Source organism: Poeciliopsis prolifica, unplaced genomic scaffold, assembly GCF_027474105.1.
Source record: "Poeciliopsis prolifica strain line A6 unplaced genomic scaffold, Auburn_PproV2 SCAFFOLD076, whole genome shotgun sequence".
Taxonomy (NCBI): Eukaryota; Metazoa; Chordata; class Actinopteri; order Cyprinodontiformes; family Poeciliidae; genus Poeciliopsis; species Poeciliopsis prolifica.
Genome location: NW_026562451.1, coordinates 32502 through 57829, shown reverse-complemented (window position 1 = coordinate 57829; position 25328 = coordinate 32502). Strand labels below are relative to the sequence as shown.

Genomic DNA, 25328 nt, shown 5'->3' with positions numbered 1-25328 from the left:
CTGTCAATTCAGCATCAAATTGTTGTAAACTGAACCAAATTATGATTAAATAGGACATTTATATTAAAACCCCTTCAGGTCACTTTATTGAAATATATTTATATTTATTGACCAAGAGATGATCAGAAAGGAATTTGTGCCAAGTTATGGGGGCTGCAGCAGCACAAAGAAAGCTTTCAGTTAATCAATTAATCTTTCTCTCTCTGGACGGCTCACAGAAACAGCTCAAATGTGACATCTTGAGGCTAGGCATAATTTTCATCTTGTTCCTAGAAAAATTTTAACTTTTTCATGATTGGAAATCACAACCAGATGCTACCAGCGGAAAAACTAAATGCTTTGTGTCCACTTTAAGGAACAGTTGGTTTATTATGTATGCTAAAAGCTAAGACTTAAACTGAAGGTAGGAGGGAAAGGGTTAAGCTGTCAGATCCAGAGTCCAAATCACACAATGCTCCCTTCAGACATGTCCGCCTTGTCTGAAACATTCCCAAAAGCTCTGGGCCTCTTTCTTCCTTTATATGAAAGAGAACATTGACATTTGGGCTTCAGTTCCTCTCATAACAAATGTAATGGCAATTTATTAAAAACATACAAAACATCACTTCCTCCTCTAACTCATTATGTCAGGAAAGCAGGAATGTATTTTTGAAACAATCTGCATTCATTGGTCTTTGACTTGCATTAAGAAAGATTTCCCTTCAAATAATGTTAAACTACTGCAATTGTTTACAAACACATGGTTTTCTTTGAACGCTAACAACTGTACCTTATTTTCCACTTGAAACACTCAGCATAGTTTGCTGATCTTATTACAAAGTTTAAATTTCATTAAGTTTTCTTTGTCTAATCCTATTTTTCATGTCATCATCCACTCTACCTAATTCTGACAGTTTTTGAGATCACTCCTAATCACCCAAAACAATGTATGCAAAAACATTTCATTATTCACAACTGAAGCATGGAACTCTTCATGGGTCCCTCCCATAAGTCCCTGCAGCACAGCCACTTCATATTTCTTGGATTGCACTCAAGAAAATAATTCTGCCCAGAATATCCATCAAAAAAACAAGCTGCAAAAATGCACAAACCCCATCTGTAAAACCAGAATGATGTAATTTTGTTCTTGCAGCTCTTGGGTAGTCAGAGCAAAAACAGGCTGTACAAGCTCCTACAGTGCAGCTTTCTGCCTTCAACTTTCTTGAACAACAGCTGGCCAAGAAAAGACTCATGGTTATATATGCTATACCCTCCACATGCACTAATGTGTTCATGGGGAACGATTTGCAATGGCCTTCACTAAATCTGGATTGAGATTAAACAGGCTCTGCATCAAAATTACTTCACAGCAATGTAAAAGACGGATTATCAGGCATCTCATTAAGAGTGAATCATTTCCTGACCTCAAAAGAGAGATATGGTAAAGTGTGAAAGCTGAGTTATCCAAGTTGCACAAAGCAAATGAAGAAGTAGTAACACTGCATGACCAATATGAAATTGTATCTGATTGAAAAAGGTGACAGTAAAATGAGGTGGTGGTAATATAGTGGCAAGCTAAGATACCTTAGGGAGTAGTTGCAGTATTTTAGAGTAGTTAGTCACTCTAAAACAAGAAAGTCAAAAAGCAAGTCTAATCTCACAATTCTAGATGGATAAAAACTCACAGTGGCATCACAGCATGAGAAGCCTGACTTTATTAATTTGCTACAGACACACAGCTCATAAAAACTTACCTTGTATTTTATTATAAAAGACTTCAAAGCGAGACAGCTCAACAGGCTTAATAAATATATGATTAAAATAAATCAGAGAGGCAAGAGTAACTGATGAAGATGTTTTAAATTAAATCTGTTGGGTCTATTTTTGAAAACAAATTAGATGTTTCTAATCTACATCCTGTATGTGCAGCCTTTCTGTAATCAGATTAACAGTAAGTGATTTGAGACTAATTGACATATGGTAGAAAAACCCCAGCTGAGTGCTGTTAGAGATACCACAGCTTGATACTAAGTACACTAAAGAAAACATTTTCTCATATAATGACTTATTGAACACCACTGCTGCCGCTTTCAGTTTTTGTTTACAGTTGCTACAATAAACCATGTAAAAATGCAAAACATATTGGGAAGAAAAAAAGCAGTGGATGGGGGAACAAAATGAGCCGTGCGTTGACTTTACATGCCTCCTTCGGCCGGTCCATCTGGCTGTCAGTCTGTGACACGATCTCTGTTTTCAGCTCCTTTTCAGGAAGTAAGTGTCAGATGGTGCTCAGTGTGCTCCCTCTGCTCTTCCCAAAAAGGCATCAAAGACAGATCTCATAGCTGGGATATTTTCCAGGAAGCCGAACAAACACTTGAGTAGAAAGCTTTGCACAGAGGGATGCACAGTGGTAACAATAAGACCCCCATCTGTCTCGAGAGATACTGGCCAAGGAGGCCAGATGCAATGAGGGCAGAACAGCTTTTCAATAGCAGCTTGGTTCATATTATCATATTTTTGCATCTGGCATAGTAGCATTCAATTCAGTGCTGCGATGATTAGCATCTCATGTGTCTAATTGTATATGACGCTCTGAACTGCAATGTGCTTCGAAGGCAGAAGCTATCGTAGAGATTTAAGCAAATGCAAAAGCACAGAGACAAGCTTTGATTGAATCTACTTGAATGTACCAGTGTAGAAGTGTGTTGAGGGAGCAGGTGGCTGCATTATTGTTATCTTCATTTTGTCTCAGACATAAAAAACAGATCTGGGTATAACATCTAATTCATTAGATGTTTATAGAAACACTGGGATCACTGGGATCTAAATGTTTTTTATGCTGGTGCTGACTACAATACAAAATGCAGTTAGCACAAAGATTGTACTGTCCTAACAGAATCAGAAAATATCTATTCCTGCTGCTTTGACAAACTTTCACACATGTGGAAGCCATATTGGAAACTTATCTCATGGTTGCTATGCGAACTTCATCTTTCCATGTTGCAATTTTGACTTCTTTGGGTTATTCTATTTTATTTTTTGAGTTTAGAAAAGACAGTTTCAAACTTGCAAACACAAATAGCACACGTTATGTCACAAATACATGGGACAGACTTGAATGAAACATTTTACAGAGCAAATGGTACCATGAAGTACCTCATAGGTCTGCAAAACAAGAGTCATTGTCTTTGCTTGAAATGTTCCCCAAACACTAGAATGATAAAACTTCTTGGAAAAAGTATTATATTGGTGCAGTGTCCTTGGCATCACAAATGGTGAAAACCAGTAACAAAGTTTCTGAAGAATCTGGCTCAGAAGCAATGAAAACAGTAGTTTCTATGTAAGCAGGAACAGCAAGAAAAAGTTATGTTTCAGAATATAGATTTTTTTTTAAATTATAGTCTTTAATAAAAGCTCTATACATGGATTACCAGGATTCCATCTCTGGTAAAAAAAATAATAATAATGATGAACCATGATTAAATCATCTATAAGACAGAAGTGGGTTGAATTAAAACAATGCTGCTACATCATTTTTCTTCTTGTCACTTTCCATTTCAGTTTTCATTTAATCCAATGGAAAATATTTCTTGTCAGTTAGCCTTTTAACCTGCAGTAGTTTTGTTTCTACAAAGCAAGACTAATGACAAAAAATGCTTGTGCTGGCCCTCATTATTTAGCCAAGATCTTTTCAGTTGTGACATTTTTCAAGATCTCTCTTTTACATAAACTGTCTGTGTGTATGTTAGACGTTCATAAGAAGAGAAGCAGCGGTTGCTGCTCATGGACAGTCTTTTTCTTCTCCAACCAAACATCAATGCCTCTAACTATGCAAATATTTTCTTTCGCCTCCAGTTTGCATTTCATTCACTTTTTCAGCTCTTCAAAATCTTCTCTTCTTTTGAGATTAACGTTTTCAGGATTATTGCCTTTAATAAGAAAAAAGGATCATCGTAATCCCCTGATTTAATTCTCTTACATTCCTTGAGCTCTTCAACTCAATGAGAGACAGTGAGCTGGAATAGGCTGATGAGTCAGGCCCGCCATGACGTTGCACAATGCAGAATCATATCTGGTTTGACAGCCAGCCTCTAAATCACCTAAATGAGTCAAAAAACTTTATCTTAGGAGGTTGAGATTTTAAGCATTTTTTATGAACGCACATGAACGAGAATCCTAAAGGTTCAGAGCTGCCTACAGTGCTGACAACTCAGATCTTTTACTGAGTTGTCATTGAAAAACAATTAAGATAATTTGAAAACAATGCATGTTAAAGAAAAATGTTGTTTTTATATTGTGAGTTCCAGCAGAATCCAATAGCTTATCAATCTTTTATACAGAATCAAAAACCAATGTAACCTTAAATAAAAAAAAATAAAAAAACATAGTATATATTATGGTTTATATTATGATTAATAAGTATCTTTCAGTACAGGCTGTGAGTAAATAATCCTAGTTTTTCCTAATCTGTAATAATTAGGTTTCTGTTGCTTCCCATCACATTTCAGAAGCAAACTTTTTTCATATAATTTTACATTTTCACTACATTAGTTAGAGATATGAACAAAAAATATGATTGATAAACCATTTTTTGCAACATAATATCCATTTTTGTATATATTACTAAAGTTGGTATGTTGAGCTGTTTTTAACAAGCATTAAAAACAGGTTATTCTAGCATTGATATTCTGTGATCTGTTGGAAAAATCTGTAACACTTTATTTAACGGATTGTGAATAAGACTGTCATAACCTGTCATGACAGTCTTCAGGAATATTTATGACTTGTCATAAAATGTCATTTGGTAAATAATGATACTTTAAATATGAAAATGACATTATTCAAAATGTCTTTGTTACGACAACTTGTGATTAACCAAGAAATCATAATCGGACATAAATTTGGTATAAAAGTATTACTGATTACATTTTAACTTTAACAACATAAAGCTACATAATTTTAAAGTTTAATCAGTAATACTTTTGTAACAAATTTATGTCAGATCATGATCATGACAGTCTTATCCACAACCCGTCAAATAAATTGTTACCGGAAAATTTTAGGCATCAACATTCTCTCAGAAAGCTTTTATGGTTTTAATAGAAACTAGTTCTGTGTAAAAAAAATTAAAAAAAAACTTTCTAATTTGCTCGCCCTCTTGAACAGATGCCTTCCTATGTGCCTACTATGAGTCAGAGAGGCATTTGCTCCAGACAGACTGTGAGAAGGCCAAAAAAAAACTCCTTTGATGATTAAGGTTACAGACCGCTGTCCTAACAGTGCAGCTTGGCCATGTCAAACAAAAGCTTCTAGACAGTGATGGGAACAGAGAAGTGCCAAAAACAAGCAGGGGTTCTGAGCCCTCCCTTTTTCTGGCTCTGAACCATTTCACAGAGCAGATTTGGCAGCGATCCCTGTTTTATTATTCCCAACCTGCTAAAGTCAACTCACCTGTGGCTTGATTCGGCACATAATTTGACAAAATGATATAAATTTGTTTATGCAAGCATTGATTTTGTCCCTTCAATTTCGCTGATCCTACATTATCATTGCATAAAGGCTTTTTTGACATTGGCATAGATCCAAAACCAGCAACAAAAATCATTCTGTTCACAGAATTTCTGCATTCATCTCGGTCTTTATTTTTAGCCCCGCCCCTCACCTTCTCTCTCCTTTTTTTAGCCGCCTGGCACATTGAGGCAAACAGTCCTGTCTTGTTTTATCCAGCCTTCTCATGTTCACTCATCCGTCCTTCTGTCTTTGGGGAATTATTCATGCTTGGCCTAGCTTCTCACACCTTTGCACACCCAGGCTCTAAGGCACACATCCAAAAACAGCTTCATCCAAACATGCAAATTGAGCAGAAGGCCAGATTCCATGTTTATTTAATATTTAACATGCAAAGAAGACAGATGAAGTATCTTTCTGTGCAAGTTTTTAGATTACACAGTATTATAAAAGTAACACTGACCAGTCGGATTACCAAGAATATGGTTCATTGAAATGTCTTAACATATAAATAAATAAGTACTGCCAGAAAAGCTGTAACTGTAGATAAATACAGCTATATACAGTCTACAGAGGTTTTTTACACCAAGCACTTGCCAAAAGGTAAAAACCTAACTGCACCACTACAGAACATATAAAAATTTTATGAACACTTTCTCAAAAATAAGCTAAAAGAGAAGACATAAATACAAGAATAGGACGAATCACACAAAAGTACGTTTTGAAGACCTGGTCAATAATATTTTTACAGCCCAATTTTATGGATTATTTGCAATTTTTCATTGAGAAAGTGCTACAGTGAGTACTTAATCTGATTAATGTTCTTGAGATGGCACACCATTCTTTTTGGTCGGCATCGTTACCATGCCCCTAAAGTTCAATTTATCACCACCTTCTCAGTTGAAGTTTAAGATGTTTCATTTCCTCTGAATTTCTTCTGAATGTCTCGCTACACCTCCTTTGACATATGACTTTCTGAAGCTCATATCTGTAAATGTTTCATTTGAGCACTCTTAGCTTTCTAATTTCAAAATAAACCCGTAATTTTTTTATGGTTTCAAGCAAATAAACTTTGTGCAAAACACAATTGACAATTTTGCTTCTTGGTATTCGATTTCCACTGCCATTTATGTGTATTTGTAGTCGATGTGCAAAGGTTTTCTACTTTGGTAATTGCAATTACCAAAGTAATTGCAATTACTTTGGGTATTTAACTCCAACATAATAGAATTAGCACAGCTCATATCACACATTGGTGCATTTGTTATTAACGCTGCTCATTAACACTCTCATTCCAGAGGTGCTGATGAGTTGTTGTCGCCTGAACGAACTTGGTGTCTTAATGCAAATCTCATCACAGCTCACCGATGATTCTTCAGTCAATGAAAACCAATAATCGTTCATTGTTTAATGCATGCCTGGACAAAATTATAATATGATAATCCCTTAAGAATGGGAAGTTGCAGTTGAATAAATATAGGATCAGATTTTCAAATATTGAACCCTGTACAGAATATTTGCTTGGATGAATTGTTGGGTTAATATGACTCCCACAGTGGAAAACTGCTTTCAAGTATTTACTGCAAGCAGAAACAGATAAAAAAAATCTCATTGTCCTTTTCCTCTCCATATCTACTGAACTGTGTCTTACCCTATATTCCAACCTCGCAAAGAGTCATTTGTCCCAGAAAGCAGCCCTCTGATCAGTTCCAACCTTGTACTCCAGTGATGTATAGGATCTGACAGCTAAGCAGTCCATGTAGGACTCAGATGAAAAGGGCAGCTCAGAATTGGAGAGGCCTGGGAGCTTTCTGCGTTCCCAGAAAAACTGACAAGTGGATGTTATTTGTCTACCTATGCATGAACTCTACATCTGTACAACTGCTCTTTCTTTACTACTGTCTCTTTGTAGCAATTCTGTTTGGAACCAATGGTTCACATCCCCTGTTTTTGCAAGGGATTATTTATCAGTGTCAACTTTATCAGACAGATTTCAAATATTTTTTGCAGTTAGAATTATATTTTAAAGCTGAATGACAGGCATCAGTGACTGGAGTAAAAAAAAAAAAAAAAACTTACAAAAACCACAGGGAGCCAGGGAAGAATAAAAGCTATAAATCCAAACTACTGGGTTGTACATTTCAGCAGGGAATACGGGGAAGAAACAGGGGACAATAACAGGTTATAGCAGGAGAAACTAGCAAAGAGAGAATCCAAAGTGTTTAAGTGCGGGGAGAGAGAATGTGGAACAATGAACCTGGGCTGAAAGGCTAACTGACTGCAGGTGTGAGGGGCGAGAACGAGACAGAGAGAGAGAATAAGAGAAAGTGAAGTTGGCAAGGGAGAGTACACAGGGGACTAGGAAATAAATCTAACACTAAAGAATGAGTAGGCATAAGGAACAGTTAAACTAAAGCACCAGGGAAAACTGGACACAAAAAAAATAAATTGGAATCACTTAGGATGAAGTGAACTAAAGAAAGCAGAAACAAGATTGATCTAATGAAAATAAGAAACTAACAGAATAATAATGAAACTAGAATCACATCAAACTATAGAACAATCTGACATCCTAACACTTATAATGTACTCAACAATCCAGTTGTGTGGACAATTCTTTCCTTCATTGTAGGCTAAAACTTAAGATATCCATAAAAGATATCAGCAACCTTTGCTAAATTAGATTTGTCTAAAAAAGCTCCATATACAGTAATTTTTTTTTCTCCCAACAACTTATTACTGTGTCTTTGTTCAGATAATGACACAATTTCTGGATAAGCTGAAGAGGAACAGAGTTTAAAGAATCACAAAAAGTAATGGATAAAATGCAGATAGGGGGGGAGAAACGACAAGTGGCATGTCTTCAGAAATGTGACAGTCTGGAGATCAGCTTAAGACTAAATGCCAAAAAGCCAAATGGCTGCTAAGGTTCTGCAGCCATTAATTCTTTATAGCTGAGGCTGTGCCCTAGCAGATTCCAGATCAGCACCACTGGAGGAAGAAATGACACATATGGGGCTGTCAGATAATTTATCAGCAGAAAGCACAGGGTTTCGGTGCATTCAAGGTGATTACAGATTAAAGTGTGATGGCTTTTAATGCATCCGTGTGGTTTGAATGAAAAGAAAGAAAGGCACCTCAAGTGAATTCCCAGAAGATGATTATTTACCTCACCAGGCAGTGAGTGGCCTTAAAGGATATTGTTCAGAACTAAAGAAACACAAATAATATGTCAAATACATCTCAAGGATGATCGTTTCAAACCATTTATATGAAATATTAGAACATTTTTACTTGGGCTGCAGTATCTAAACATCACTTTTGGAGAAAGGAATAAGTCTTCAGCAGTAAAATCAGACATGATAATTTATACCGCTGCTGCTAATGCACCTTTGGCTCATGAAAATGACTGTGCAAGCAACTAATACATCATAACTCGCTCCTTCTCTTAAAGATTGTTCACTGGTGCACAGCCTTTGCTGTAATCATAAACAGACACATTCCAGTAGAAATAAAGCAGGCCATGAAGAAGATCGCTACCAGTTCTCTGGAATGTGACAACTGCAGCATCAAGCTGTGTCAGGTCTCCCAGAGTGAGTTTTCCTAGGACGTCTGGAGTTTAATCTGTTAAACTCCTAACCAGGTGGATTATTTTCAACAAACTTGCAAACTACCTAAATACACAGCAATCCTGGGGAAGAAAAAGTTGCTTCAGGCTACAAAAGACTTAAGACGGAGCAATTACTCTAAACATACAGGAAGAGTCTAACTTTTCACATTCCTTTAAACAACTAGTATCATTTTTCTTTCCCTTTGGTTTTTCTGTCACATGTAATCACAAAATGTACTTTGAAGTTTGTGGTTATAATTTGAAAAACATAAAATAAAAAAATTCAAGGACTGTGAAGACTGTAAACTCACAGAAATGCCAGATATCATTTTAGTAAAATAACATTGGTAGCAAATGGTGAGAGTTTGTTACTTAAGTACGTGCAGTTACACGTCCTCTCAGAGTACATTATGACCCAGTTCTATCACTGGGTATGCACAAGTGGGTTATGATACCTGAAATAATCAAGCTCTACCCCTTCCCTTGCAGTGAATGTCTTGAGCGTGCCCCACTTATAGGTTATGTAATTATATTTTTTTTCTCTTTTTGTCCCCCACACATTGTATGTTTGTGTTTTTACCTACAGGCTCTGCGTTGGCATATAAATCTCCAGCCCTGGGCAAGTGAGCACCACTCTCTGGAGGATGAAGCTAAAAGGTTCCTCAGCTACATCACAACCCCACAGGTGAATCATTGGTCAAAGGATTACTGTTGCCTAAAATAATTTTCTGTAGGATGAAGCAGTTTTTATTTTTTTATGTACATGTGATTCTTTAGTAATAGCAGCAATTAACAGCAAGAGACACTCTTATTCTTTTTTGTTGAACTCAAGAAGACTGCATATAAAGTATAGACTTCTTGATACAACACAAAGCAGCACAATATGGAGACCCAGCTTATCTTGCTGAATTCTTTCTACTGTTCAATCTTATTTGAGGTACTAATGCTGCTTAATCCATTGCTACTAATCTCAGTTTTTCAAAAATATTACCACCCTTTTATCAAATAATTAAACAATTAGCAACTCTCTTTATGATGTATTTCATGTTAATGAAATGTGTTACTAAAGTAAAATAAATGTTCTATAATATCATTAAGTTTAATGAATCTCTGTGTTGTGGTAATTATCTTTTAAAAGTAAAAGTAAAAAACAAACATATCCTTTGGAAGGAAAAAATTAAAACCTGTAAGAATCTGTTTCCAACTTGTCAGGGAAGTTCCCAAAAGTTCCCAAATTCAAACAATGGTTGTCTCTACATGGAACAACAATTTCCTACCCTCTCCATATATCTGGAACAAGGTGCACAGTTGCAAGGCAGGTGTTTTCTTCCACAGCTAAAACCTTGTGGGATAATGTGCCACGGCCTGATGAATCCAAATTTGATATTGTAGGTGTCCACAAGAAAGGTGATTAAGAGGAATTTTCGTTTTTAGCATCACAGAGTCTGATGGCCTTCTCAGAGTCGACAGAAAATCCATTGAGTCACCTGAAGAAGACTAAAAATTGGGGATTTTGTTAATGCTGAGAGCATATGTGGTTTTCAGAAACACAAAATGGCAGCTTTGACTCTGGTTATTTGCCAACGCAGATATTTGAATGCGACATTAGTGCTAAAGGAGAAACAGGTCATATAATTAACACCAGAAACAAGGTTGTACCACTCAGGCTACAGTTAAGTGACACATAGATCTCTTCTATATGCAGCTCAGCTATTTGTCTCACTCAGTCGTGCACTGTAATTCATTACTCTATTGATTACAACATAGATGGATCTCACAGCACCTCTATTCAGACCGAATCAATGAGATGCTGTAGTTTGTTTTTTTCTTCTATATCAGTATCAATTACAGCAAATCAATAGAGATGTTCTGCATCATGATTAAAAAGAAATTCTGTAGGCCTGTGGCACTGAGAGATAATTTTTCTTTGTTCCCACACCAAACCCATTTGAAGACTTGTGTTTTCATCACCCAAAACTAAATTTGGCATTTTCACTTTAATGAATTTGTCTTGGAGATAAATTGGAATCTTATCTGTGTCTCTTTTGTAAGGCAGCAGGAACAAAGAGAGTCTGGGGCAAAATTATTAAGAATCATCACTTTATAACTTCAACAAAGTAAAGATTGAGCTCGTGTGTGTGTGTGTGTGTGAGAGAGAGAGAAAGAGAGAGAGAGAGAAAATGGGTACTTTGGTTATTTGCATGTGGGGAAAGCAAGAGAGAATGGCAAGAAGAAGAAGGAAGATAGCGTGTGTTTTGTGGGAAGCAGTGAAAGGGAGCTGTCCGTCATTGACAGTGACAGACGAGGGTGGAAGCAGTCTATGCGGGAATCCTCTGCATCCTCAGCTGTAATGCTGACTGACACAATATCTGGTGAAGCTGCTACTCTGAGAGATGGCCTGCAACACAACTGTCCAATCAACAGCAGTCAGCAGCATCTAAGCAGACACTGGGAAACACAGAGGAGAAAGCGTTCTCTGAAAGGTATATAACAAACACCGCAGGGACACTTCCTCGTATGTTCTCAGAAATTGGTATTCAATTCAAACTATAAGCTTAAAAAAATAACTTTTTCTAAGTGATGTTTCTGTCTTACAATGCTTGTAAGTCAGCAGGTCAGTTCCCGATTCAGAACATTATATGCTGATGACTGCCTGCAGCTGGGTGCACATTATCAGTGTCGGACATTGTGGCGCATGTTTAAAATTCAAAAATTAATTCAAGTAATACCTGAGACCAGGGCTATTTCAGTGTTAGGTACAACAAAGACACCCTGAAGGTAGAGATGACAGGAAGCCTGACTAACCTGGTGCGTCTCTGCTTGAACAACATGATTGGAATTTCTTTAATGCCAAAGCAAGGTGATCTTTCAAAACTGTAAACATGTCAATTTTGGCAGCGGATGCAAACATACATAATGTGGCTTCAAATGTCAGTTTTTAGCCAACAATGGCTGTAATTTTACAAGTGACTGTAAGAGATTGCAAGTCATTTATTTTATGAAAGGGCTAATCACACCCACATTCTCAGTCATTTTTCTGCATGTTAACACTGATTGTTCACTTTAAGCTAATTATACACCACAGAGTATGAAGGAACACACACATATCTCCAGGCATGCTGTTGTGTTTGCACTCAGTGTAAGACAGAGTTAGATGTTAGCTCCGCATCATGATGTGAGTGCCAACAAGGTTCCTCCTTGTGCAAACTGAAGCTGAAGAACTAAGAGACTAGCTTGAACAACCTGCTCTCATGCTAAAACCTCAGCTATGTGCAAAACAGTTGATCTATGACTAACTAACGATCTATAGACTAACGATCTATGTTTTTAATATTTCTTCGAGGGTTTTTTAATACATATTTATAAACACCCTGTTAGTTTTTTATTCCAAAAGCTTCAGTATTTAATGTATTAAGACATTAAATACTGAATTTGGCTTCAAATTCTGTCATGAGAGCCAGAAAGAAAAATGATCCATCATAGTTTAAGGAATGAATTACTATATGGAATATAAAAACCTTGAAATCTTGATGTCTTTCTCATCATCTTTGCTGTCCTGCTGTGTTTTATCCCTGGAAGACCAAGAAATGTCAGTCAATCTCTGAGCTGCAACCCCAGCTGTACGTCATGTGGAGTATTATCATAATGAGATCGAACTACAGAGGTCACACTTCACTTGCTGTGGTCAAATTCTCCAGCCGTTTGCAGTTATTTATAGCAATAATAAAAAAATATGTTGATATTAGTATGTTCAATCAAAAGAGACAAGACTCCATATGCATGCAAATACACACACAATAAACTCATATTAGATTCATACTAATATAACAGCCACTGTTGACTTTTATAGGAAGATTTATGTTGTATAATTTAACACAGATCACAGATTAATAGATTGAGTCATCAGTTCTTTTCCACTATCTGTTAACAGATGATTTATTTTAATACAACATAAACTCAAAAGTGAGCCAATAGTACTAATTTCTAAATCAGGGCCTGCTTTCGCTTTGTGAATACGGCTTTTGCAATGCTTCAGTATTTGAAATACTCTCATGTTAAAACTAATAACTGTTCCAAATCGACAGCTGCACATATTGTGTGTCTTTGTATCCAGGTAACCTGTGCGTCAGCAGTTAATAATGATGCCACTACAGGAGCATCCACTGGTGACTGGGCTGTGTGCCTCGATCCAAAATTCAGCATAACCCACAGGATGAAGAGCAAGAACTGTAGAGTGTACTCTTTCGGGTGGGTATAAGAAAACCTTTACTCATCCATGCTGTGCATGTTTAATATATTTGTGTAAGGGGCCAAGCTAAAGTGCAAAATGATTTATTCCTTATATGTAAATACATATAGATATTTAAAAAATAATGTAACCATCTCTACATCACTCACTGTCATCCAAAAATATGATCCCTTTTATTTTTTTAGTTATTTAGTTCTTTATAAAGAATTGTTCACATGTCTATCTCTTATCATATTTTGTATTATATCCTCAAAAGAATGTGATTTAATCACACTTAATCATTTTAACCTTTTTTAAGATTTATTTTATTATCTAGTCATTTTGAATGAGGTCCACCGAATCACTAAGGTGTTTGGCCTCCCTGAGGATTGAGGGTTAAATCCTCCCAGCTGAATTATGTCGAGGATCATCTTATCTTGGCGGGCTCTGCCCTGCCTGCCCTCCCTCTGGCTGGGGTTAACAGACACCTGAAAGGCGTTTTCTGCAGTGAGAGAGCTTATTAATTTGACTACTGAGAGACAGCACAGGTGTCCTGGAATGAAGACACAAAGACCCTCAATGGGGTCAGTTCACTCCTGATTCTTCATGGCTGGTTCTCACTGGAAACAAGTTAGATGGTGACACTCTCAGGCTGACTGATGAAAATCTCTATTTATCAGAAAAGACAATGCTCTGTAAAAATATTCACACTGTTTGAACTTTTTAATATTTCGTCTGGTTAAATCACAAACTTGTTTTGCCTTTTGTATTTTAAGCTAGCACAAAGTAGCAAATGAATGTAAGAACTAATATTTTGATCATATTAGTAGACAGGGCGGACCAGGCTTAGCTTATAAGACAGAAAAGTAAAACAATAACTGGAAAAACAGCCAATGGAAAACATTTGGATACTCAATCTGAATGGCAATATTATGTGAGTCACTACTTCTTTGCTTTAAGGGAACAAAGACTTTCTTTTCACTTTTTTCTGCAGTCCAATTAATCCTTGGAGAGCTTTGCGATGAAATCAATACGCTCAAGTCACTCCTCAACTCTGGCAATGAAGGCAATAAAAGGAAGACGACGACAGAAATTTCCTTGAAAATTTCACTCTGCCGTGCTGTTGATATGCTCCCAATTTGACCTTACTATTATGCACACACCAACCGAGTTCTTGGTGATGTTCTTGACACAAAGCCAGGCATGCTGAACATCCTGCTATCAGGACTGGTTTCCACCACTTTATTTAGATTCAAGCTACAGTTCACAGCTGCACATAGAGCTGGGTTATAAAGAAATGCAAAACACAGGTGTCTGTGTACAGCCTTGAAGTCATCACATCTCGGAGTATGTATTTACTAGCTGTGCCCCGTTTGTTTTCAGTTGATGGACCTCATTTGCTCAGTCGATAATGAGCTAAAGGCAGCTGTGTCTGGACAAGATGAGCAGCTGCCCTCTAATTGGTCGGCTGCTTATCGCTTGTGTGTGGAGAGGGATGGATTCAGGATGTTTTTCCACATGAAAGATCACTTATCCACCTTCTAAACCCCCACTATTTATATTTAGAGTTCATTTTTCCATAACCTTCCTACACTTCCCTCTTTGACTTGATGTTTTCTAGTTGAGAATGAAACAGCTCTTTCTTGCATAGTGTCTAAGAAAAGTGTCGGCCCAGATAATCAGATGTAAGAGTTAGATGTAAATAGGTGAATGGAAGTGCAGAGACTTGATCACTGAAGGTCAACTTCAGGTTTATGAGCATCATTTTTCATTTTTAAAACTGCTTAAAATAAATTCCCTATTTATTGCAGTAGCATGATCTCATACTGAAAAATTCTGAGAAAGTATACTGCCTTTAATTTTTATACAATTAGTCAATGGGAGAAAAATACTATACAGTATTTTTGCGTGTTTGTTTTACATGTTTGTTGCATCATTACTGACAACAATTATGACAATAATTGTCAGGAACCTCTAATTAATAATCTATAACATCCTATTTCCTTGCATTTTTAATATGACACAGAGACACATTTCTCTTATACATTATTTAAAATACAAAATACAAGAGAACATTACTTTCAAATAAGGCAAATGTGTATTGAACTTTGTTATGAAATGGCTATATGACAATAGCTCCTTGCCAAAGCTACTCCATGTGCAAAGTTAGAGCAATAAGTCACATTTGAATCAACTTGAACTGTGACAAGCAAGAATGTACCAAAGTTTATCTTGTCACTGCACACAATGAGAACAAAAGTAAGGAAGTGAAGCCAAATCTCCAAAGCTTACTGTTAGAAGGCTGCACAAAGATTGACATTTGGAGGTCACCGAGGCTTTTTAACAACCACTAGATGATATATAAATATCTACCAGTTATGTTCAATGGCACTACCATCTTAAACATAAGCATGTGGAGTTTGTTAAACCTTGTTGGGGTATGACTTCATGAACTTGGAAACACAAGGTAGTTAAAAATAAAAATCTGGTGGACTCGGAGAAAAAAAACTGAGACTAGGTTGTCATTGTGTCTTTACACAGGTTGATCAAAATAATATGGCTAAAATACACAGAAATTGTAAAAAAAAAAAATAAATTAATTATTCTCATCCCCAGACCTAAACCTTGTATAGGTGGACTGGTGAGAGACAACCCTTATCTATGACCCAACCCTGTGAAATGTCTTAGAAGTAGAATACACATTGTATCAAGAAGTGTTTCCAGCAGCAGTAAAGGTACTGTAGCTGTCATACCACAATTTTCTAAAATTTAATTTTTAATTGAGATTTAATTCTTTTCATCCTCGATAAACAGACTCAAATTAAAGGTTGGATTTTTCAAGGTGATAATATGTTGCGAGGAGCTTGATTTGTTCCACCACCTTTACTTATCTTTATCAGAGGTGCAAACAAGTCTGGATTTATGCTGCATGTACCATACTTATTTTTTCTTTACAGTCTTTTGGTCATGATTGAATGAAAACCTCAGTGACATGTGTGACCTTTGGTGGGCTCAACAAAATGAGAGCAGAAATCTAGTGTATGCCTATTTTTCATCTTGCCGCTTGTTTAAGTCTGCAGTGGAAGGACTGGCACATTTGACTCCATGTTTGGTCAATAGAGCACTCTCCCTTATGTCCTTTTAAACAGATGGACTGATTGAGACAGATTTGTGGTCTGTCTGTGTTTGAATTTTTAATCCTCTTTCGTTCCAAGCTTGTGTGCGTCTGTGCCAGCAGTCTAGATGTCACTCTGCTGATGAGCTCTGTCACTTCGGTTTATAATTTACATTACAATATGAGGAGGTTTTTCCATTCCTTTACCACGGTATGAAAAGACCCACCTCGTTTACAAAAGCAGTCATTATTTTTTTCATCAGAGTTCACCATCTCCTGCTGAACTACGATCAACTTGTCTTGAAGTGCAGAAAAGATGCTTCTTCCCTGAAATTGATGCACAACCGTCCTTGAAGATTCAAGGCCATGCAGCTACAAATTTAGAACACTTATGTAGGCTAGCTCTTCAGCAGGGAAGTAAAAATACCTTCACTTTATTATGAATGGACCATGTTTGCTGTCTGAGGAAATGTAGTTTCTAACACACTGTGTACAGGCTATATAACCCTGTAATTATTATCACTGAATCCAAAGCAAGTTAATGGGGCAAAGTGTTTTCTTCGATGCAAACAGTGTAAGAGAAGGTAGAATTAAATGACATGATTATTTAGCTTCCTACTATAAAAAAAAACATTCAGTGAGAATTCATTGATCATCTCTAAATCTGTTTTAAGGTCAGAATTTTTTAAGTAAGTTTATATTAAAAACTTAAAATTCTAAAAAATAAATTGTTGAGGACCATGAACAATATTATGATAAATAAAAAAATCTTAAAGTAATGAGACAGAAATAAAACAGCATTTCGGAAATTCATAAATTAAGACTTCAGGAGGTAACTACTTCAAAAAATATGTAATATGCCTTTTTAAAAGAATTTTCTCTTCACTGCACCAGTTTATGGTACCTTCCTCCCAGAGTGTCTCTGCTCTTGCACGCCACTCTAATGTTAAGAAATGACAGCGTTTTTCACTATCATCAGTCAGAAAGGCTTTTGCTGCAGTGTAAGCCCCCCTTTTTACTCCCTGCTGGGATGTGGGTGATACCCATCATCTACAGTGCTACTGCAGTCATTCACACTAGAGAATGGGAAGCTGTCAATGACACATTTAGTGGTGTAAAAAGAGACATCGTCTTCAGTCCCTCGCATCTACTCATCTCTCATCTTCCTGCAAGTGGGATGAGTTCAGGGATCTGGTGCTTCATCCGTCAGTGAATTGTATTCCCACTGCCACAATTACAGGGTAAAGTTGCAGCACAAACAGGAGACATGGGAATGCAGAAGGAGAACCTGAGTTAGGAGAAAAAGGAAAGGAATAATGTGGGATTAGAGAAGGGAGTAATTTCCAAATAAAGGCAAAGTCACGTCAAACAGATGATCTAAGGAGCTTTACTGCAGCATATAAACCTTAAATAGATCACCAAAGGCAGAGTGTGTATAATCAAGATGAGTTGCATCATTTCTCATTGTGGACTTTATTGGCCCATTTCACAAGCTTAAAAAAGAACAAACACTTATGTTGATAATTGCATTTCACATGGCCAAGTAATGACATTTCCAACAGGGTTGAAGAAACCTCAGCAGAAAGTTGCTCACTTTCAGCACAAGATCCAGGTCCTCTTTATGCACCTGTACACACTCAAACTCATAACGCTTACCACACACAAAATGCCGCCCACAACCTGACAGCATGGGAGGTTAACAGAGAGAGAAAATGAGTAATGTATGGCCCTATCAAGCTGCAACAAGTACAAAAAAGTAACACTAAAGAAATAGGAGTAACCAAGACAAAATTTTCTACCATAAACATCCTTCACATTTTTATTTCTTCCCATATCTTCGTGTGTGGTAAAAGAGTAAGAACTGTAACAAAAATATTCAGTTGAGATTATAGTTAGAGTATTGTTCACTTAATTTATGCTATTGTAAAAATGCTAAGTTATGCCCAGTTCACACTTGGATAATTTACAAAAATGTGTTTTCTTAACTGCAGTTGTCTTGAAACTTAGTTTTAAAATTTTTCTCCTTGAGGTTGTCTTAAGTATTTTGTTAAATCAATGTATGGTGTACAATTATAAAATATGAAATAGTTATGTTTTTTTTTATTTTTACTAGATATTGTAAATTGTACTTGATTTGTTTTCCTTGCAATTCAAGTGAAAGTGTTTTAATTGAATATTTTTTGCAAAAGTCTAGACATTTAACTTTTTACATAGCATTACAACAATTAACATGCAGAAATAATTTAGTCTGCAACACAAAATGGGCCTTGATAATTTACCAAAACACAACAGCTGTGCCAGATTTGATTGACAGTTCCTATTAAAGTGAGAGGCACCAGGGAATCCCAGATGTGGTTGCACTTTACTCTAGCGATTGCTCGCTCTACAATGATCTGCATCCGAGCAATGGTCTGGGTCTCCTCTGTCTCTTCCTTGCTGAACTGACCAGGATGCCTAAATGGTGGAATGATGAGTTTGGCACCAACTTCATGAAGGAGATCTTGAATGAGGAAGCCTTTATCTGCCATGACTTCATGTCCCAGCTCAAGCAGAGGAAGGATTCCACTGACCTTCGTTATTTCTTTGTCGGAGATGCAGCCTGTGTACAACGCTGAAATAAATGTCACCAACCCACTGGGAGCAACTCCAATCAGCCCTTTCAGAGTGCTGTGGTTCTTGTAGGCAGAGAACGTTTCAGACTGTAAGGTGAAGGATGATGGCGTTTCCAGAGCAACTTCTGTGCAGTCCAAGATGACACGGACATTTGGAGAGAACTTCAGAAATGTTTGAGGCATACTGGCTTTTATCTTCTCACGACTAATCCACAGGTTGATGGAAGAGAACACAATGAAGAGGTAGTTGCCCAGGTGATGGTCACTTGGCTGACAGTAGCTATGCTGACTTGAAACATGTCAGCAATGAGCTGCTCCTTCATGCCCACTGCTACCCTGAATGAGAACATCAGGAACTCATCAATCAGAGGCATGCAGCGGGCAGGGCTGGCTTCAGCACATGCTTCCTCTCCAAGTTTCTGTGCTCTGGTCCAGAACACCAGGCATGATGCAGAGGGTGCAATGGACTCCCAGAAGATCCGGAAACACACATTCAGATGGAAATTTGGTGTAGAGCCGGATCTGGTCATCAGAGGCACAGTAGCGGCTAAAAAGTGTGGCAGACAAATCCACTTTTTGAAGTCTGGCCTCCAACTCCTTGATATAATCCAGAGCTTCATCAAGTGCACCTGTAAAACCACTAAATAAAATAGCAAAACATACGGTTAGCAATAAGTTTAATTATATATTTGAACATTACTTCTGTGAAGATCAATACATGTTGTGAGTCGGAGCATGTATGTATACAGCCATTGACTTAATCTCTCCACAATATAGATAACCACATAATCTCATAATTATGTGATCATAATAATAATAATATTGTTATTATAGTAATAGTTATTTTTAGTGAAATGATCTTTCACTAAAATACATGGAAAATATATACAATATACTATATTTTACCTGCGGGTGGATGTGCCGTGTAGTCATGGTCCGCAGTAACATCTTCAGCCTGGCTAGTTTCTGAGAGGACAAACTGCCGTTTCTTAGTCCTCTCGAAAGCAGACTCTCTCATTGCCGGTTCAGAGAAGTTATTCCAGGCAAACAGGGAAGGAACAGCTCCACTTCTAAGGCGGCTGGTGGTGGATCCGCTAACAAAATCCTCCGGTGTGAAGTAGCGACTATACGAAAGTGCTCCCCGACTTTATGCAAAAGTCCGGACCTTCGTCTCTTCGGATCGCCTGGATCCACTGCCTCCGTTGGTCCGTGTCCGTCGGGAACGCATGATATGACAGATAAAGCTGTTTTCTTGCTCCACGTAAACAACCAGGGACTGAAGAAAAACAACTGCGCCGAGACTGAGCCATTTTCCTAGCCTTTTAATGCTAACCCCATAGCCACCGGAAGTTGACAAACGCCACATCCGCCCCGGCCCCGCGCATGCGCACATCCGCCCCGGCCCCGCGCATGCGCAGTACCGCGCCGGCCCCACGCATGCGCAGTACCGGCCCGGCCCCGCGCATGCGCAGTACCGGCCCAGTCCCGCGCATGCGCAGTATCGGCCCAGCCCCGCGCATGCGCAGTGTCGGCCCAGCCCCGCGCATGCGCAGTATCGGCCCAGCCCCGCGCATGCGCAGTACTGGCCCGGCCCCGCGCATGCGCAGTACGGGCCGGGGGTATTGCACAGAGTACATCTGGTTGAGAAGAGCAGTCCTTGCTCGCGATCCAGCTTTGATTTTTGGTTACGTTCTTTTCGAGTTAACATATGTCCGCAAACTAAAGTTACCACTTCCACGTCGTTGTCCATGTTTGTTTGTTTACTCTAAATTCAGGTGTGGCAGCGCAGAATTTTATTTTGATGGGATTTCGTATCTGGAATTAGAATGTCTCCGAGTGAATCCTCACACTCTGCGATCGAACCCGTTACACCTATAATTTTACAGGTGTGGTCTCTCACGTTTCCAGAATCGGCCGACTTTTCTTAAGTCGTGTAGTGTGAACTGGGCTTTAGTACGATCAACTCCCACTGTCTTATGATGTTAAAATTTGGTCTAAGAAAGGAAAGGAATTAGTGGATTGTTATGCTGTAAAAATCCTAAACATTCGTAAATTTTAGCTTCTCACAATATTTAGTACAGATGTTTCTGATCCTCAGAGAATAAGGCCTTGGAAATATGGTCATTTTATGGGTTGTCCCCATGTTTTTGATTTTAAACGAAAAATTAAATGAGTCATTTCTGGGTGTGTTGAAATGATTTTTGAAGAGCAGACAGTTTTGCCCTCTTTAGAAAGAAATGCTTTAGAGATCATTTTAACAGAAACATGTCATGCTTTTCTAATTTCCAATTTTTTATGTAATTTTTTGCTTGTACATCTTGGTTTCTTTTGACATTATTGAATCAATACAGTGATGTATAAAGGGATTTAGCCTGTGACAGGTTTCCTCTATTTTTTGCTTTTCTCTTAATTTTCTTTAGACCTGTACTGTTAACACATCACTCATATAGCACTCATATGTAAAACGGCCACAAGAGACTTATAGAAACAGCAGCAGTAGGGCAGACGATTGACCAAAAAAAGCAATATGGCCTCACTCACATTTTGCAAATAATAATAATAATAATAAAAACATTAATAAGACTTAGGAAAACATTGTGTTGACCAAAAAGAAAGATATAAATGCATTGTGAAGAAGTGCATCCCATTACATCTAGTGTAAAATTAGGTCTTAAATCTGCCATTCAAGCTATCCCCTATTGGCAGAACTGTCAAAATACCATCACAGTGAAATGTTTTTTAGTAGTAATTGTAAATCTTTCTCTTTTTTTTTTTTTTTGGTTCCTGTGGTCTTCAGTTTGGGAGTGGATGATCACTCCATGGAGCATTTTCTTGCACAATCGGGTTGTGAGGTCCATTGCTTTGATCCCAGCCTGGAGCAACCTCACCTACAAAGAGCTGAAATGTGGTTCCACAGCATCTCTATAGATTGGAGGGACCCCAGTCCAGCAACTGTCCCTAAAAGACAAGCAAACAAGAAACTGGCCACCATTCTTGATGACTTTGGACACAGAGACGTAAGTGGCAACACAGACCTGTGTTTAATCATTTTGTTGTTTCAATGTTATTTGGGCATTGCGTGCAAGTACTGACTCTTTTGGATGTATTCCACGATGTATTTATGGAAAACAGTGGTATTCCATCTTACTTTCTCTATTTGTCCATAATTTCTGCCTCACCAAGAAATCTGCCAGAAGACAAATAAATACTTTTTCACATCACTGTGTTGCTGAAATCCCAGTAGTGTTATATTAATTACAAATAAATTGCATATTGCATTCTCATGCTGGTACTTTTGTATTATGAAGTAAGTAAACTCTGTTAACCTCCTTATTTTTTTTTTAGGCTGGCAGCTGAAAGACACGAATTTAAAGATGACTCTTGTCTAGAAAGCCTCTTCTTAAATATAGATGCGTTTTTTATCTTAATTCAACTCCAATTTTATGGAATCTGCCAATGTATTGGAATGACTCAGTTTGTGAAATGCACAGATATGACATTGTTGTGCGTAGTGCGTGGGTGGGCACACTGTGCTGGTTTACTGAAGACAGTAGTCAACCTATTTTAAATGCGGGACCATGCACACGCCCTCATAATGAGATTTTAATGTGAGTACTCAGTGTGCCAACGGAGCAAGCAAAGGCACTAGCAGAATTGTTTCCTCTCAAAAGGTTCTGCCAGGCCCCTCAGACAGGAAACAGTCACTCAGAAAGGTTAACGCCTGCATTTGTGCTGCCTTGAGCATTGATCTGCAATGGGTAAAAAAAAACGTTCTCCAAATGACTTTTACGTAGCGCTGGTTACCAACTGAGACAAAAGACTCCCAAAGACTCACAAAGAAACAAATGTCAGTTGCCGAATGTTGCATCTTGTTTGGAGAAAAGAACTGCATATTGGATAATGTACTGCACAAAAAGCCAATAAAATCCCGATATCAGGGCTGCCCAGTCCTTATGTTATATCCCTAAACTTTGATAGATCTAATTGAAATTCAATATATAAACACCAAGCAGCTCACATGTGAAGTGAAAAGAAGGGTACACAGTTTTCAAATCTTTTAAAAACAAAAATCTGAAAAGTGTGGTGTGAATGTGCAAGGCGGTCCAAATAGTCAACACTTTGCAAACTTTGCCGCTTTCACCACAGTTACAGTTTTATATATATATATATATATATATATATATATATATATATATATATATATATATATATATATATATATATATATATATATATACATATATATATATATATATGTATATATATATATATATGTATATATATATATATATATATATATATATATATATATATATATATATATATATATATATATATATATACCCCACTATGAGGCTGCCACCATCATGTAGAACAACTGGGATGATGTGTTCAGTGGGACAAAATTCTCAACAAATGTGTTCATTTGTGGAATATATCGGTATTCCACCTTACTTTCTATATTTTTTTCTTTTGTACTTTTTAAGTCCTCATTATAAAACATGCTCCTCAAATTGAAGGACTGTACTGAGAAAGGGTAAAAAACCAACTAAAGTCAAACAAACAAACTTTAAATGGGCAGTATTGTGTAAAATCGACATTTTGATCTTCACATTAGGTTATAATGTTATTCCCTCATAAAAAACAAAACTGGAGTGTTGCCTTGTCTCTTCCATGCATATTTGAGAAATCCTTTTATCACCCGTGGCAACCATTAAGCTGTGCAAAACGCCTGGTGGGACCGAGCACTACTCCTCACCACAACTTTATAGATTGGAGGGACACCAGTCCCGTAACTCCTCAACTCCTTCAGACTAGCCAGAAGAAAGTAGCAAACCCCTGTTGGAACTGTGGAACTCATTAAAAAATACTTCTCAGTTCAATGCTGACAAAAGCATTATTAAAGTTAAGATTTAATGAACAGTCATAACTACCTTGAAAAATTACAAAAAAGTTTGAAGCTTATATATATAAAAGACGGTTTAACACTTTTTTGCAGAGCACTTATAACAGTTTGTTTTTTTTATATATACTTATGAAAATTTCTATTTTACACTAAGAAATGCACAAATGTCATCTTTGGTGCATCTATAATGTCTAATTTACTCTTCAAAGCAAAAACTTATCTTTAACTTTTAAACTCATAAAGGTCAGAAACAGGGCAACTTTAGTAGTTTGCTAAACCTCTGATCAAACTCAAGGTCCTGGAGAGATGCATTAAGCACTGAGCATGCACGAGTCTTTACATAAATATGACCTCAGGGTGCTATTAACATTCATCTTAGGAAACAACTCCTCCCCATTCCATCCCAGCAAGCTCTGTCAAGTTGTGCCTCGGCTCAATCCATCATCAGCACTGCTGAAGCAACAGCCGAGGCCAAGCTTCACTTACTCCTTTTACATCCTTTAATAGCTTTTGAATTCAATAACTCGTTACGCCTTTAAGCTACAATAGAACTCATTTATTATCTAGGTGTGAAAATTTTTTTTCCAAATCTTTTTTTTTTTTTTGTATCCCTGTGTTCTAGGTGGATGTACTAAAAGCAGACATGGAGAGCGCGGAGTGGAAGATTTTGGAGAACCTTGTTCTGGAAGGAGTCCTGGAGTCTGTGGGTCAGCTGCTGCTGGAACTTCACCTGCACTGGGCGGGCTTTGAGGTGGCCGGCGATGACCCGTCTGTGGTGCGGTACTGGTTCAGCCTGCTGAAGGAGCTCGAACGAGCCGGTTTTCGCCTCTTTCATGTCCACAACCATCTGAACAAACCTCATCTTTTTTTACACAAGAACATCTTGAATGCCAGCAGCGCATACACCGTGAGCTGGGTGAACATAAGATGGAAGCCTTCATGGATGGTACATAAACATAAAAAAATTATTTTTTAGACTCGGTGTCTGGTCTGTGATGAACTCTCACACAGATGGAGTAATTACTTCCAGCGACTCTGTATTTGTTGGCTGCAGGTCAGCCTGATTTAGACATTCTTGAAGCCTGGCTCACAGCCAGCCGTTCCCTCTTCATAAACATCTATGGCCAAAAGACCACACAGCTCGTATAGTGGATAAAAACACATAATGTTCCAAGGACAAGGTAAAAGAAAGAACCTGCCACTCTGAAAATAAGTGAATATAAAAAAGAAGCAATTTATAGCATAGCAGTATGCTATCTAGAAGAATACAATCCTTCTCCAGACACTTTATAAGGTACAACTTGCTAGTATCTTTCCTTTTCCCTTCAGAGCACAGATTCAACAATGTGTCAGAAACATTCTTCACAAAT

General features: G+C 37.6%; 1 pseudogene; it reads left to right on the top strand.

Annotated features, from left to right (window-relative positions):
• LOC129352472 (probable methyltransferase-like protein 24) overlaps positions 1-25088 on the top strand; it is a 32927-nt pseudogene extending 7839 nt beyond the window's left edge.
• The last annotated feature ends 240 nt before the right edge of the window (positions 25089-25328 follow it).